General features: G+C 39.2%; 1 protein-coding gene and 1 non-coding gene across 9 annotated transcripts in view; both read left to right on the plus strand.

Annotated features, from left to right (window-relative positions):
• RGS7 (regulator of G protein signaling 7) overlaps positions 1-17,736 on the plus strand; it is a 487,100-nt gene that overhangs the window by 433,745 nt on the left and 35,619 nt on the right. The window lies entirely within an intron of this gene.
• Positions 2,207-2,278, plus strand: TRNAY-GUA (transfer RNA tyrosine (anticodon GUA)). Its single transcript has one exon. It is a non-coding gene; the product is annotated as a tRNA-Tyr (tRNA).

Consider the following 17,736-nt stretch of genomic DNA (forward strand, 5'->3'; position numbering starts at 1 on the left):
TTCCCCATCTATTTGCCATGAAGTGATGAGACCAGATGCCGTTATCTTTGTTTTTTGAATGTTGAGTTTTAAGCCAGCTTTTTCACTCTCCTCTTTCACTTTCATCAAATTGCTCTTTAGTTCCTTTTCACTTTCTGCCATAAGGGTGGTGTCATCTGCATATCTGAGGTTGTTGATGTTCCTCCCAGCAATCTTGATTCCAGCTTGTGCTTCATCCAGCCCAGCATTTCACATGATGTACTCTGCATAGAAGTTAAATAAGCAGGGTCACAATATACAGCCTTGATGTACTCCTTTTGCTATTTGGAACCAGTCTGTTGTTCCATGTCCAGTTCTAACTGTTACTCCTTAACCTGCGTACAGGCTTCTCAGGAGGCAGGTACGGTGGCCTGGTATTCCCATCTTTTGAAGAATTTTCCAAAGTTCGTTTTCATCCAGACAGTCAAAGGCTTTAGCATAGTCAATTAGTAGCTGTATTAATTTCAGATGAAGCCAGGTCCAGATCAAGAAAAATTATCAGAGATGAGGAGCAACATTATGTAATGATAAAGAGATTAATTATTCATGAAGACATAACAATCCTTAATGTGTGTGCACAATAGAGCATCAAAATATGAGACCGAAATTGATAGAACTGCAAGGAGAAATAGACAAATATACCATTATAGCTGTAGTCTTCAGCACACCTCTGTCATGGAATGACAGATCTAACAGGCAGAAAATCAAGAAGAACATAACTGAACTGAAGAGTGCCATTAATCAACTGGATTTAATTGATATCATAAGCTGCTTCATCCAATAGCAGCAGAATATACCTTCTCCTCAAATTCCCATGGAACACACTAAGAAAGAACACATTCGGGGCCACAAAACTCATCCTAATAAGTGTAAAAGAATTTTAATGGAAATTATATGAAGTATTCCCAGGCCACAATGGGATTAACTAGATACCAGTAATGGAAAGACAGATGGAAAATGACAAAATACTTAGAGTTAAGCAACACATTTCCAGATAATATATAGGTCCAAAAGAAGTTTCAAGAGCAATTGTAAAATATTTCAAGCTAAATGAAAATACATGTTATCAAAATCTGTGGATGCATTGAAAGTTGTACTTGGCAATTTATAAATATATGCATTGATACATATGTTAGGAAAACCTAATATCAATAATCTAAACTTTAATATTAGAAAACTAGAAAAACCCAGAAGAAAAGAAATAAAACTTAGAGCAGAAATCAATTAAATTGAAAACAGGAAAGTGATAGAGAAATACAATACTTAGAGCTGGTTCATTAAGGTTGATAAATTGCTCCTCAGTCCATGGAATTCTGTCCAAGCAAGAATACTGGAGTGGGTAGCCATTTACCTTCTCCAGGAGATCTTCCCCACCCAGGGATCAAACCAGATCTCCTGCATCGCAGGCAGGTTCTTTACAGGCTGAGCCACCAGGGAAGCCCCTCTAGTTAGAGAGCAGACACAAGTTACTAATAGCAGAAATAAAAGAGGAATGATTACCACTGATCACACAGGTGTTATTTTGATAAGAAATGAATATTGTGAACAACTCTATGCCCACGAATATGAAAACCTACATGAAATGCACAAGTTTTGTGAAAGACACAGTTTACCAAAACTCACCCAAAAAGTAATTGATATGAATATACCTACATGTATTAATGAAGAGTTGTATCTATTATTAAAGATTAAACAATCTATTCAACAAAAGAATTTAAATATATAACAAATAACCTTCCAAAATAGAAAGCAAAATCCCAGGTGAATTCACTGAAGAATTCTAGCATGCATTTAAAGGAGAAATTATACCAATTTTTTTTTTTTTACTATTTTTCCTGAAAAGAGAAGAGGGCCTACTTCCTATGAATAACTCAGTCTATGATTCCAGCATTACTTTAATACCCAAACCTCACAAAGTCATTGCAAGAAAGGCAAACAAATGTCTCTCATGACCCACAGCTGCAAAATTTCCAATAAATTATGAATATATGACATCCAACAAATGTATGGTAAGTATACACCACAACCAAGTGGAATTTATTCCATGTACACAATGCTAGTTCAACATTCCATAATCAACAGTTTAAAAATCATATACTCGTAACAATAGAAGCAGAAAAAATGTGACAAAATCCAACACTCAATAAAAGATAAAAATTGTCAGCAAACTAGGAATAGAGAAAGGGCTTCCCTGGTAGCTCAGCGGTTAAAGCGTCTGCCTGTAATGCGGGAGATCCAGGTTCGATCCCTGGGTTGGGAAGATCCCCTGGAGAAGGAAATGGCAACCCATTCCAGTATTCTTGCCTGGAGAATCCCATGGACGAAAGAGCCTGGTGGGCTACAGTCCACGGGGTCACAAAGAGTCAGACACAACTGAGCGACTTCACTTTCACTTTCACTTTCAGGACTAGAGGAACTTCCTCAACTTATTGATAAAGCACATTTACCAAAAACCTGCAGCTAATATCATACTTAATGGTGAAATACTATTAATAGATGGTTTCTCTCTGACGTCAGGAACAAGGCAACATGTTCCTTCTCACCACTCCTATTCAACATCTTACTGAAGGACCTAGTTAATATAATGACAAGAAAAGGTAATTGAACATGCACAAAACTGTGCTGTATGTCTCAGGGAACTCAAACAGGGGCTCTGTATGAACCTAGAGGGGTGCGATGGTGAAGCAGATGGGACAGAGGTTCAAGAGGGAGGGGACATTTGTGCACCTAAGGCCGATTCATGTTGATGTTTGACAGAAGACAAAATTCTGTAAAGCAGTTATCCTTCAATTTAAAAATAAATAAAGTAAAAAAAAAATACGCAAACGGGAAGGAAATTGGGAAGGAAGAAATAAAACTGTCTTTGTTCACGTATAACATGGTTTTTTTCTATGTAGAAAATCACAAGGAATCAACAACCACAGCAACAAAGCTCTTAAAATTAATAAACTGCAGTAATATAGTTGCAGGATATAAAGTTAATACACAGAAGTCAACTGATTTCTTATATATTAGCAATAAACACTTGGAATTTGAAATTAGAAACACAATACCATTTCATTAGCACTAAAAGTTAAATGCCATTACATATAGATTTTAAGTCTATCAAAGCACACAAGAATAATATGGGGAAAGTACTGAAGCAATTTCAGTATTTGCTGAAAAAAATAAAGATCATGATAAATGCAGGGAATATTTCATGTATGGAGATAGGAAGACAAGTATTGTGAAGATGTTAGTTCTTCAATACTAGATCTATAGATTTAACACAGTCCAAATCAAAATCCCAGCAAATTATTTTGTGGCTATTGACAAACTAATTCTAAAATTTATGGAAAGGACAAATGACACAGAATAACCACCACAATACTGAAAAAGAACCACAAAGTCAGAGGACTGTGTTCATGTTCAGTTACTCAGTCATGTCTAACTCTTTGCATGCCAGGCTTCGCTGCCCTTCACCATCTCCCGGAGTTTCTTCAAACTCTTATCCACTGAGTAGGTCATGCCATCCAAGCATCTCATCCTCTGTTGCCCACTTCTCCTTCTGCCCCAGTGTTTCTCAGCATCAGGGTCTTTTCCAATGGGTCAGCTCTTGGCATCAGGTGGCCAAAGCTTCAGCTTTAGCATCAATCCTTCCAATGAATATTCAGTGTTAATTTCCTTTAGGATTGACTCGTTTGATCTCCTTGCAGTCCAAAGGACTTTCAAGAGTCTCCTCCAGCACCACCATTTGAAAGCATCATTTCTTTGGCACTCAGCCTTCTTTATGGTCCAACTCTCACATCCTTACATGACTACTGGAAAAATCATCAGATCAGATCAGTCGCTCAGTCGTGTCTGACTCTTTGCGACCCCATGAATCGCAGCACGCCAGGCCTCCCTGTCCATCACTAACTCCTGGAGTTCACTCAGACTCACGTCCATCGAGTCAGTGATGCCATCCAGCCATCTCATCCTCTGTCATCCCCTTCTCCTCCTGCCCCCAATCCATCCCAACATCAGAGTCTTTTCCATTGAGTCAACTCTTCACATGAGGTGGCCAAAGTACTGGAGTTTCAGCTTTAGCATCAGTCCTTCCAAAGAAATCCCAGGGCTGATCTCCTTCAGAATGGACTGGTTGGATCTCCTTGCAGTCCAAGGGACTCTCAAGAGTCTTCTCCAACACCACAATTCAAAAGCATCAATTCTTTGGTGCTCAGCCTTCTTCACAGTACAACTCTCACATCCATACATGACCACAGGAAAAACCATAGCCTTGACTAGACGAACCTTTGTTGGCAAAGTAATGTCTCTGCTTTTGAATATGCTATCTAGGTTGGTCATAACTTTCCCTCCAAGGAGTAAGCGTCTTTTAATTTCATGGCTGCAGTCACCATCTGTAGCGATTTTGGAGCCCATAAAAATAAAGTCTGACACTGTTTCCACTGTTTCCCCATCTATTTCCCATGAAGTGGTGGGACCGGATGCCATGATCTTCGTTTTCTGAATGTTGAACTTTAAGCCAACTTTTTCACTCTCCTCTTTCACTTTCATCAAGAGGCTTTTGAGTTCCTCTTCACTTTCTGCCATAAGGGTGGTGTCATCTGCATATCTGAGGTTATTGATATTTCTCCCGGCAATCTTGATTCCAGCTTGTGTTTCTTCCAGTCCAGCGTTTCTCATGATGTACTCTGCATATAAGTTAAATAAACAGGGTGACAATATACAGCCTTGACGAACTCCTTTTCCTATTTGGAACCAATCTGTTGTTCCATGTCCAGTTCTAACTGTTGCTTCCTGACCTGCATACAAATTTCTCAAGAGGCAGATCAGGTGGTCTGGTATTCCCGTCTCTTGAAGAATTTTCCACAGTTTATTGTGATCCACACAGTCAAAGGCTTTGGCATAGTCAATAAAGCAGAAATAGATGTTTTTCTGGAACTCTCTTGCTTTTTCTATGATCCAGCGGATGTTGGCAATTTGATCTAAATGGACTTCTGTAGACAAAGTGATGTCTCTGCTTTTTAATATGCTATTTAGGTTTGTTACAGCTTTTCTTCCAAGGAGCAAGTGTCTTTTAATGTCATGGTTGCAGTCACCATCCACAGTGATTTTGGAACCCAAGAAAACAAAGTCTGTCACTGTTGCCATTTTCCCCCATCTATTTGCTATGAAGTGATGGGATCAGATTCCCTGGTGGCTCAGATGGTAGAGAATAGACTGCAATGTGGGAGACTTGGGTTCAGTCCCTGGGTCAGGAAGATCCCCTGGAGAAGGAAATGACAACCCACTTCAATGTTCTTGCCTGGAAAATTCCACGGACAGAGGAGCTTAACAGGTTAGAGTCCATAGGGTCACAAAGAGTTGGACATGACTAAGCGATTGACACACACACACACACACACACACACACACACACACACGCACAGATGGGAATGGACACCATGATCTTAGGGTTTTGAATGTTGAGTTTTAAGCCAGTTTTTTGCTTTCCTCTTTCACCTTCATTAAGAGGTTCTTTAGTTCCTCTTCGCTTTCTGCCATTAGGGTGGTGTCATCTGCATATCTGAGGTCACTGGTATTTCTCCCAGAAATCTTGATTCCAACTTGAGCTTCATCCAGCCCAGCATTCCGCATGACGTACTCTGCATATAAGCTACTATAATTAAAACAGTATAGTACTGATAAGAAAATACGTAAATACATCAGTTGAATAGATAGCCCAGAATTATATTTGACAAAGGGTGAAACAAGTCAATGGAGAAAGAATAGTCTTCCCCAAGAATGTTGCTGAAAGAACTGAAGACCCACATTCAAAAAAACGGAAGAAAAACGTGAATCTAGATATAGACCTTATAACTTTTTAAAAAATTACCTCAAAATGGATCATTCACCTAAATGTAAATTGCTAAATTGTAAATTCTTAGAGAATAACATATGAGACAATTTGGATGACCCTTGGTTTGGTGATATGTTTTTAGATTCAACACTAAAGGCATAAAAGAAAAATTTGGTAAGTCAGTTTATTAAAATTAAATCTTTGGGGTCTGTGAAAAACACTGTTATAAGAATGAGAGGACAAATCACAGACTGGGACCATAATATCAAAATAAATAAGTAACTGAAAATTGACTAGTATCCAGAATATACAAAGAATTCTTAAAACTCAACAGTGAGAAACCAACCAATTAAGAATGGACAAAAGATCTGTATAGACACCTCACCAAAGAAGATACACAGATGGCAAGTAGGTATACGAAAAGGTGTTCAACATCATGTATCATTAGGACATTTTAGCACATTCAGACCAAATCAGATCAGATCAGTCACTCAGTCGTGTCCGACTCTTTGCGACCCCATGAATCACAGCACGCCAGGCCTCCCTGTCCATCACCAACTCCCGGAGTTCATTGAGACTCACGTCCATCGAGTCAGTGATGCCATCCAGCCATCTCATCCTCTGTCGTCCCCTTTTCCTCCTGCCCCCAATCCCTCCCAGCATCAGAGTCTTTTCCAATGAGTCAACTCTTAGCATGAGGTGGCCAAAGTACTGGAGTTTCAGCTTTAGCATCATTCCTTCCTAAGAAATCACAGGGCACATTACTGGCCTGTAAAAGGGAGGTACACCTCTCCACTGTGGAACGTATTACTTTGGAGCCTCTTATATCCTTTGGAATTAAAGGATTTTGAGTTCAAATCACTATTGTAATTCAAGGCACTATTACATTCAATATATGTAATTCATCATATGTTCCAATATGATTTTTATGAACTTGTCATTTTATCATTGTCTCGTGTTATCTATTATAATAATCATTATAAGCATTTTGAACTTACTGAGAGTTATTTATACTAATGGAAATTTTATTTGGTTCTTCTTCACCTTTTACATTACACCATTAAATCACCAGTACTAGCAATAGTAATATTTACAGAATTAAAAATTTCTGTCACCAATTTGGTCACATTTTCCTACTTTTTGGGTTCTCAATTTTTATGCTGTAGGAAATTTTTGTTGCCATCAGAGAGCTAGCCTAGGTTTCATTCCTTCATTCTTCCATTCAGTAAACAGAGTCAAAGAGTTAAAATCAAAACTTCTAAGTCATTTGATGATATTCAGTCTGAGGATCAGGGATTCCAAGACTGTATGCTGCTGCTCACCTTCCATGAATGAGATCCCAGAGAGACAACAACGCAGTGTGAACCAAAAGCCATGTCACTGATGCTTATGGAAGTATCCTAGAAGCCAACCCAGGGCTCCTCTGTGTATGGCAAGTTGGAGCTTGTATGCTAAATCCAAGAGGGACTTTTTAAATCTCCCCTTTGAAAAATCTTTGCATGTCCCCAAATTACAACCAGATTTTTGTAAGGAAAGAATCATAGAAAGTGTTGGAGATCAGTCACTTGTGTACGTGGCAGACCAGGTGCAACAGAACAAAAGGGTCCATGCACATGCGCCTCAGGCTTTGTCTCTTCAAGGAGCTCATATTCAATATTTTATCCAAGGTAAGTACAACAACTAACTCTTGGTGATTTTTTTATTCCTGAATAATTCTAGCTGGGAATACTTTCAGTATTTTAAAACTGAACCTGAAACGTGAGCAATGCCATTGATCACAGAGAAGCTCTAGGCAGACTTATGTGTTAGACTCCTCTTGGTAGCTTGTTGAGAACTGTAACAGTCTGTGTCAACACCACAACAGCTAGTATATAAAATAGAAATATCATTGAAGGGTGAACAGACCATTCATGGATGTTAAATGGAAGGGTATTATTTCAACCAGAGCAGATTAGGAGAATGTGAAGAATAATTTAAGGAAGTATAGCCAATACTCTGAATAAGGAGGCTGCTCTACCACCCTCTTGGTAATTGACCATTAGATAATAATCTTGCACATTCAGTGATGTGCTTCTATCAGCAATGATGATGCAAAAAGGCAAAGACACAAAAGGTTGGGTCAGAGGCAGGTTATTGTATAAACATTTATGTTGGAAATGATCTGTGCCATTACTCAATGAATGCATGTGTGCTCAGTCATGTCCAACTTTTTGCGACCCCATGGTCTGTAGTCAGCCAGACTCCTCTGTCCATGGAATTTTCCAGGCCAGAAAACTGGAGCGGGTTGCCATTTCCTCTTCCAGGGGATCTTCCCGACCCAGGGATCAAACCCACCCACTTATCCTACGTCTCCTGCATTGGCAGATAGTTTCTTTACCACTGCATCTCTGCGAAGTCTCGTGACTTGATAATGACTGCATAAGGAGCTGCATTCCAATTGGAAAATTCAGTAAATATTAAAAATCACATGTAAATACAATATCAGAGTTATCCCTGACTCATGTCTTCACTTCCATTTATTTCTGTCCCAGGCTTCCTCATCTCAGCTGATGGCAACTCATTTGCCAAAACCTAGAAGTCATCATTGACAATTCTCTTCCTTTTAGCTCCCTAACCCAACACATCAGCAAATTTTACTGATCCTGGCTTCAAAATATTTCCCAAATACAATACCCACGATCTTTAATGCTGATGTGCAGATGCCCTCAGCATCATTTCTTGCCTAGATGATTACAGTAGCCCTGTGACTGGTGTCCTTGCTTCCACTTTTGTTCTATCCCCATCCTGATGATCAGTTCCCAAAGGACTCACAATTTCCAGTTTGTTTGTTTGTTTTTTTAAGTAGACTTTCGTAGAGCAGTTCTAGGTTCACAGAAAAATTAAGCAAAAAGTATAGGTAGTTCCTGTACCCCCTCTTCCCTTCCCACACACAGCCTCCCCCCATTATCAACATCCCCAGAATGGTACTTTGTTATAAGTGAAACTACACAGCACTGTCACCCAGAATCTATAGTTTACATTAAGGTTCACTCTTGGTATTTTACATTCTGTGGGTTTGAACAAATATATAATGACACCTATCCAGCATTATAGTATCATACAGAGTAATTTCACTGCTCCCCCAAATCCTCTAGCTCCACCTGTTCTTACTCCTTATTCCCAACCCCTGGCAACCACTGATTTTTTTTTTTTTAAACTGTCTCCAAGGTTATGACAGGGAAACCTGGTGTGCTGCAGCCAGGGTTGCAAAGATTTGGACATGACTGAGCAAGTTTACAACAGCAATATTCCAGAATCTCATATAGTTGGAATGATACTATGTGTAGCCTTTTCAGATTGACTTCTTTCACTAAGTAAGAGGCATGTCAGTTTCCTTCATGTCTTTTCATGTTTAACATCTTATTTGTTTTCAGTGCTAAAAAATATTCCACTGCATATCTGTACCACAGTTTATGTATCCATTCACCTAATGAAGGACATCTTGAGTACTCCCAAGTTTTGGCAATTATAAATAAACCATCCACATGCAGGTTTTTATGAGGATCTAACTTTTCAACTCTTTTGGATAAATACTAAAGAGTACAATTGCTGGATCGTGTGATTAGAGGTATATTTAGTTTGTAAGAAACCACCAAACTATCTTTCAAAGTGACTGTACCATTTTACACTTCCATCAGCAACAAATGAGAGTTCCTGTTGTCTCACATTCTCTTAGGCATCTGGAATTGCCAGTGTTTTGGTCTTTCTAATAGGTGGTGTAATGGTATTTCATTGTTTCTTTAATTTACAATTTCCTAACGACACATGATGTGAAGCATCTTTTCATATGCTTATTTTCCATGTGTATATCTTCATCAGTGAGTTGCCTGTTCAAATCTTTTACCCATTTTTTAACCATGTTGTTCATTTTCTTATCATTGAATTTTAAGAGTCTCTGTATATTTTAGATAATAATCCTTTATCGGATCTGTATTTTGCAAATATTTTTCCTAGTCTGTGACTTATCTTCTTGTTTCCTTGACAGTATCTTTCATAGAGCAAAAGTTTTTAATTTTTATGAACTTCAACTTATCAATTATTTCTTTCATGGATTGTACCTTTGCTGTTGAATTAAAAAGTCATCCCCAAACCCAAGATCACCTAAATTTTCTTTTATGTTATCTTTTAGGAGTTTTATAGTTTATCATTTCACACTTAGTCCAATTTTTTATGAAGGATATAAAGTTTGAGTGGGTTTTTAAAAATGTAGAGCATAACAAGCCACTTTCATGTTTGAAACACTCCAGTAACTACCACTTATGTTTAGAATTGAACCAGAGATTTTTACCATAATCTATAATTTCTACCTAAGCTAACCACTTTCCACAATTCCAGGCTGTCCTGGTATATTTCTCTCCCCTCTGCCACAGTAGACTTCCTTGTGCCTTTTGACATGCAGAGGTCATTCATAACATACACAAAAGTAGGATTACTTAATTAACAATCTATAGACAACAATTAAGATGGAGTAGAAATCAAATGAGTAAATATTATAGAAGAGAGTGAATGTAGTGAATTCCAGGAACTTCCCTGGTGGCTCAGTGGTGAAGAATCCATCTACCAATGCCAGAGACTTGGATTTGATCCCTGGTTCGCAGTTCAGTTACTTAGTGCGGAGCAATTAAGCCCGTACGCCACGACTGTTGAGTCTGTACTCTGGAGCCCAGGAACCACAACTGTTAAAGCCTGCACACTCTGTAGCCTGTGCGCAGCAGCAAGAGAAGCTGCTTCAGTGAAAAGCCCAAGCACCACATCTAAAAAATAGCCCCTGCTCATCCCAACTAGAGAAAAGTCCTCACAGCAGTGAAGACCCAGCACAGCCAGTAAATAAAAGATTATATCAAAAAAACCAACTCCTTCAAAAAAAGGGGAGAAGAATTCCAGCCACAGACAACTTCTTTCAGTTTGTGTGTAGCATTTAGTAAATGAGTAGGTCAGCCAAGCTGAAAGGATCAGAAGTTAAATCAATTGGCAAGTACCCAAGAAGAGAAAGAAAAGTTTGAATTGGATCTTTAAAAAATATCCTGAGGTTGAACACTTTAAAAACCTAGAATTGCTTTGTATAAGAATAAGGGATCATTTTAACTGAGGTACAATATGTTGCAAATTGAATTTTTAAAACTGGTACAGTGTTACAGAAGGACAGATCATTTTCAATAATGTATTTTTTTGACCCAATAATTAACATATATTCAAAATGTTAATTCCCCCAGGGTCAAGTCTGAATTTTTAATTTCCAGGAATGTGTGTATCTCTTACTATCAGCTCCATATGCCGCCTGATTCTTAAATCTCCACTTATTTGTCCCTTAGGACATTGTTTTGCAGTTACATATCAGCCATACTGATTGAATTTAGGGAGTTGTTTTCTCCATTACTTTTAATAGTGCTGTTCTTCATCAAAGAATCCTTCAGGTATCCCAAGTTATCCTGAACTCAGGTTTGCCTTCTGCTACAGGAGAGGAAATAAGTGATTTTTAAATTCTTTTAAATAAAATGTCAACAGTGAAACCAAGAATTCCAGCTTCTGTTTTGCAACTCTTTAAGACACTTAAGTGAGCACTGTGTCAATAATAGTTCTCAATAGTATGCTCCTTTTGCCCCTGCAGGAATGGATTCCAAGACATTAAATTCTGCTTTTAGCAAACAATATTACAGTAGTGTTACAACACAGGTTAGTTTTGTTGAAAATAAATTCTCCTTTGAATCACTAGAAATAGTTCTTTTCTAGGCCAATGTAAATGCAATTGTATTATTTCTTAAATCCAACAGTAATGTATACTTCATTATATCTGTAAAATAGTACATATTTGACCATTTTTACTGAGTGCCTACTTGGTAATGGTACTGTCATTTGTGTCTTATTGGGAAGATACGTTTTGAACATTTCAAGTGAATCTGTTGCCAGCTAGTGGTATGGGTTTGGGTGGACTCCGGGAGTTGGTGATGGACAGGGAGGCCTGGCGTGCTGCGGTTCATGGGGTCGCAAAGAGTCGGACACGACTGAGCGACTGAACTGAACTGAACTGAGTGGTACATATTGTATGTGCTTCAAAAGGATAACTGCCTTTTCAAAATAACCAAGGGGCACATCAAATTTACTTAAAAGCAAAGTTTTAAAAAAATCTTTATCTGCCACATTGGTGAGGAACAGCAGTATTCATGTAAGAATGGATGTCTGGAATGTCCTTTTGACGTGTAATGCCCTCTGCCATCTACTGCCTAGTCCTTAGGCTCCCACACTGTGATGATACATCTGTCTGGCATCCTTACTATATTAACAGAATAATGAGGTATGGTCATACCTTCATTTTTATACCTTACCACTTATCACTAGGTTTAGATACAAAAATAAATTTTCTTAAAATTATTATTTTAAAAATTCCAAAGAAATATTCCCATATTTCACCCACTTCAGTGCCTGATTTCTGAAAGTAGTTATTTTGAAATGACATTAATTATTCAGAAATACACCAGAGGGCTTTGAGTATTGAAGCTTTTTCAGTCTTCAAGAATCCCCTATGTAAGCTTAGATACCAGAGACCGGTCTAAGCATTAGCTTCCTAAGGGGCTCTTTAGAAATGAAAGGAAGCTGGAAGTCCACTGAGACAAGCATCCCAGGTTCAGTTTATTATTTTAACCATTGTGCCATTAGCAAAAAATTTTGAACTAGCATATTTCATTAGTCTGGAATGGGAGCTGAGTTATGGGACATTACCTCAGGGTTCAGTCTTCTAATAATATTTACTTTTAGGATCTATGACTTCTCATTAATTTGCTGATCAATGGTGTTAAAAATTGGTTCAAGTAGAATTTTAGATGTTTGCTAAGGGCTCATTAACTAAATTTGAAAGACCAAAATTTTTTAACTTTGAAAAGGAAAATTCTCTTTGAGAGGGCAGTCAGATACATTTTTATACGAGGAGAAAATATCTTTCTACTTCGTGCCTTCAGTGGTTGACACAATTTCTAGGGCCATTTATAAATACCCATTTGGTATGACTTGGTATGAAGTAAGATTGATTTAGAATTCTAGCTTATAACAGAAGGAGCTTTCAAGTTCTATTAGTTCAGACTCCTCTTGTGTATATAGAAAATATATTTTCTGGTGTTTGTTTTTTTTTAATTGGCCTATTTATCTCAGAAACATTGGAAGAATAGTCTTCAATGTGTGTGCTCTGTATGATGCAATCATTTAAAGCATCTGCTAGGTAAATTTGGGGTAAGTGATCACACTTTCCGTTTTCTTCCACCTTTCCCTGCTTCTATGCAAGGTAGTTTTGATAGGAGTGTGGAGTATAAATGCTTTGTTTTTATATGATCTCATACAGTGGAGAAAGGGTCAACCATCCACAGGACTTCTGACTTCTTTCTGATTTCTGCTTTAGATACGTCAGTCGAGTTTATTCCTGGGACTGCTCTCATGGGAATACCATCTCATCTTTGGGTGCTCACTGGAGTTTGTATTCCAGACATTTGTGCTACCAACATAAAAATCCCTGCACACTTTGGCCTTGTCTCAACCTCAGGTTCCCATCCATCTATTAGTCTCAGAATTTCTGCCTCCTTTACCACTGAGACATGCAACAAAATCTGGATCTCTTGCCTACTTCCTACAGGCCCTAAGAAATACTATCTCAGTTTTATCTCTCTTGCCAACTCCAATTGTAAAGATTCACATTGAGTGTGATGGCATGTGGTGATTCTTCTAGGTAAGCGGGACCAGCTATCCAACCCACACATTATAGGCTCCCTCATAATTGACTGGGTATTTCTATCACTCTTTTCATTCTGCCTGGGCTTTCTTCTCCAGAGGAAGAAAATGAGGACACATGTCGGATGCTGCGTCTTACCTTTATTTCTCTTTTCCCCCTCAGTTACAGAGGGACATGCCTTCCTTTTCCTGTATATCACATTCTCATTTATCCCACTCCTTAAATTATAGAAGAAAATCTTCTGTGATCTGTCTTGTCATGCTTGACTCTTGATATATCAATAAGAGCTTAAGGAATTTCAGTGTCTACCATTCTCTAATAAGCTTAGGGGTAGAAGGCTGCAAGGAAATGGAAATTGAATGGGAAATGAACACACACTGCTTTAATATTTATAAAACATTATCTTTGTCACTTCTAGATCAATGGTTATGAATTTTTGTTGCTCAGTCGCTCAGTCTTGTCTGACTTTTTGCGACCCATGCAGCACACCAGGCTTCCCTGTCCTTCAGAATCTCCCAGAGCTTGTTCAAACTCATGTCCACTGAGTCAGTGATGCCATCTGACCATCTCATCCTCTGTTGTCCCCGTCTCCTTCAGTCTTTCCCAGCATCAGGGCTTTTTCTAATGAGTTGGCTTTGCATCAGGCGGCCAAAGTATTGGAGCTTCAGCATTAGTCCTTCCGATGAATGTTCAGGATTGATTTTCTTTAGGATTGACTGGTTTGAACTCCTTGCTGTCCAAGGGATTCTCAAAAGAGTCTTCTCCAGCACCACAGTCTGAAAGCATCAATTGAGAAGGCGATGGCACCCCACTCCAGTACTCTTGCCTGGCAAATCCCATGGACGGAGGAGCCTGGTAGGCTGCAGTCCATGGGGTCGCAAAGAGTCGGACGCGACTGAGTGATTTCCCTTTCACTTTTCACTTTCATGTATTGGAGAAGGAAATGGCAACCCACTCCAGTGTTCTTGCCTGGAGAATCCCAGGGATGGGGGATCCTGGTGGGCTGCCGTCTATGAGGTCACACAGAGTCAGACATGACTGAAGTGACTTAGCAGCGGCAGCCTTCTTTATGGTCCAACTCTCACATTCATACATGACTACCGGAAAAACCCTAGCTTTGACAAGATGGTCTTTTGTAAGCAAAGTGATGTCTCTGCTGTGTAATATGCTGTCTAGGTTTGACATAGATTTTCTTTCAAGGAGCAAGCATCTATGAATACTGGCTGCATATTAAAATCATCAGTGAGAGAGGATATGAAATGGCTGGTAGTGGGGGAGAGGGGACTTGTTAATGTACACTTACACTAGAACCAGCCATAGAAAATTAAATCAGAATATCAAATATTGATCAGTCTGATGCCGATAAAGTTTAAGTGAATCGCTCAGTGTCAGTTAGTAAATAAGTCTCACACAGGAGGGTGCTCTTCCCCTAAGCAGATCATGGTGCTAAACCAGCTGCTTCTGTTGTTTTTGAAAAAATTATTTATTTACTATTTATTTTTGGCTGAGTTTGCCTTTTGTTGCTGTGTGGGCTTTCTTTAGCTGCATCAAGTTGGGGCTGCTCTCTACTTGTGGTGTGCAGGCTTCTCACGACAGCGGCTACTCTAGTTGCGGAGCATGGGTTCTAGGCACATGGGCTTCTATAGTTCTGGCTCGGTAGTTGTGGCTCACAGGCTCAGGGTGCAGGCTCAGAAGTTGTGACGCACAGGCTTAGGTGCTCCATGGCATATGGGATCTTCCTGGACCAGGGGTCGAACGTGCATCCCCTGTGTTGGCAAGTGGATTGTTAACCACTGGACCACCAGGGAAGTTCTTTTCTTTTATAAATTATTTATTTATTTACTTATTTTTGGCTGTGCTATTTCTATTCTTAAATAGATATGCAAACCAAATTTATAGTTTATTTAATGTTTACAGGAAATGGCAACCCACTCCAGTGTTCTTGCCTGGATAATCCCATGGACGGAGGAGCCTGGTGGGCTACAGTCCACGGGGTCGCAAAGAGTCAGACATGACTGAGCGACTTCACTTTCACTTTCACTTAATGTTTACAGGGCAGTGTATTATAGTATATATGTATTTCACATACAACCTACAAAGAAAACAATTCAAGAGAAAAATGCTTTCTTCATTTACTTCTTTATCCCTTACAACATTGTAGTGGAGTATTGTCACAATGGTTGTACTGTCAGGAGAAGGGTCTCTAAGAAAAATGTCCTAGGTTCTCATTATACAAAGAGCTAATCCCTATTGCTTGCCAGTGCTTGTGTAGAACAACTTATTTCTCTATCACATCAGTGCTGCCTTTCGCCCTTGCCTCTATATCCTCCCAGCTCCTCAAACTCATTTTCTCCACTTTCATATTTTCTCTGGAGTCACTTTCAAGGGTAACTGATGATCTTTCAGTCTGTGGAGAGAAAATAGAGAAATTGAGCAGAGATATACAATGTAATAATTTTAACTAGTACCAGAGATCCCTGCATCCTGTATCAAAAGTTGCAAGTAAAGGAAATACAACCATGTAACTACTAACTTCCAATCACATCTAAAGGATAAGCAATGTCTAAGGAATGCTCAAACTCATTTTGAGTTTGCACTCATTGCACTCATCTCACACACTGGGAAACTAATGCTCAAAATTCTCCAAGCCAGGCTTCAGCAATACATGAACTGTGAACTGCCAGATGTTCAAGCTGGTTTTAGAAAAGGCAGAGGAACCAGAGATCAAATCGCCAACATCCATTGGGTCATCAAAAAAAGCAAGAGAGTTCCAGAAAAACATCTATTTCTGCTTTATTGACTATGCCAAAGCCTTTGACTGTGTGGATCACAAAAAACTGTGGAAAATTCTGAAAGAGATGGGAATACCAGACCACCTGACCTGCCTCTTGAGAAATCTGTATGCAGGTCAGGAAGCAACAGTTAGAACTGGACATGGAACAACAGATTGGTTCCAAATAGGAAAAAGAGTACGTCAACGCTGTATATTGTCACCCTGCTTATTTAACCTATATGCAGAGTACATCATGAGAAATGCTGGGCTGGAAGAAGCACAAGCTGAAATCAAGACTGCCGGGAGAAATATCAATAACCTCAGATATGTAGATGACACCACCCTTATGGCAGAAAGTGAAGAGGAACTAAAAAGCCTCTTGATGAAAGTAAAGAGGAGAGTGAAAAAGTTGATTTAAAGCTCAACATTCAGAAAACGAAGATCATGGCATCTGGTCCCATCACTTCATGGGAAATAGATGGGGAAACAGTGGAAACAGTGTCAGACTTTATTTTGGGGGGCTCCAAAATCACTGCAGATGGTGACTGCAGCCATGAAATTAAAAGACACTTACTCCTTGGAAGGAAAGTTATGACCAACCTAGATAGCATATTCAAAAGCAGAGACATTACTTTGCCAACAAAGGTCCGTCTAGTCAAGGCTATGGTTTTTCCAGTAGTCATGTATGGATGTGAGAGTTGGACTGTGAAGAAGGCTGAGCACCGAAGAATTGAAGCTTTTGAACTGTGGTGTTGGAGAAGACTCTTGAGAGTCCCTTGGACTGCAAAGAGATCCAACCAGTCCATTCTGAAGGAGATCAGCCCTGGTTGTTCATTGGAAGGAATGATGCTAAAGCTGAAACTCCAGTACTTTGGCCACCTCATGCGAAGAGTTGACTCATTGGAAAAGACTCTAATGCCGGGAGGCATTGGGGGCAGGAGGAGAAGGGGAGGACAGAGGATGAGATGGCTGGATGGCATCAGTGACTCGATGGACATGAGTTTGAGTGAACTCCAGGAGTTGGTGATGGACAGGGAGGCCTGGAGTGCTGCACTTCATAGGGTCGCAAAGAGTCGGACACGACTGAGCAACTGAACTGAACTGAAGGACCTTTCTCCATTAAGATCTCAAGTATTTTTAATCTCCTTTCTTCTGTTTCCTGATTTGTGTTTTCTCTCTCCCACCCTCTCTCTCTTTCCTTTTCTTCTTCCTTCTCCTACCTCTTCCTTTTTCTTTCTCCCTCCCTCCTTTTCTCTTCTCCAAATAAGAAAGAAGCTTTAGAGTTCTTTGTTTCTTTGCAACAGAAAAATAAATGTGGCAAAATGATATTCCTGTGGTTGTCAAAAATCAAGGAGCAAACTGTCCAAACTT

This window comes from Bos indicus, chromosome 16 (genome assembly GCF_029378745.1).
Source record: "Bos indicus isolate NIAB-ARS_2022 breed Sahiwal x Tharparkar chromosome 16, NIAB-ARS_B.indTharparkar_mat_pri_1.0, whole genome shotgun sequence".
Lineage (NCBI taxonomy): Eukaryota > Metazoa > Chordata > Mammalia > Artiodactyla > Bovidae > Bos > Bos indicus.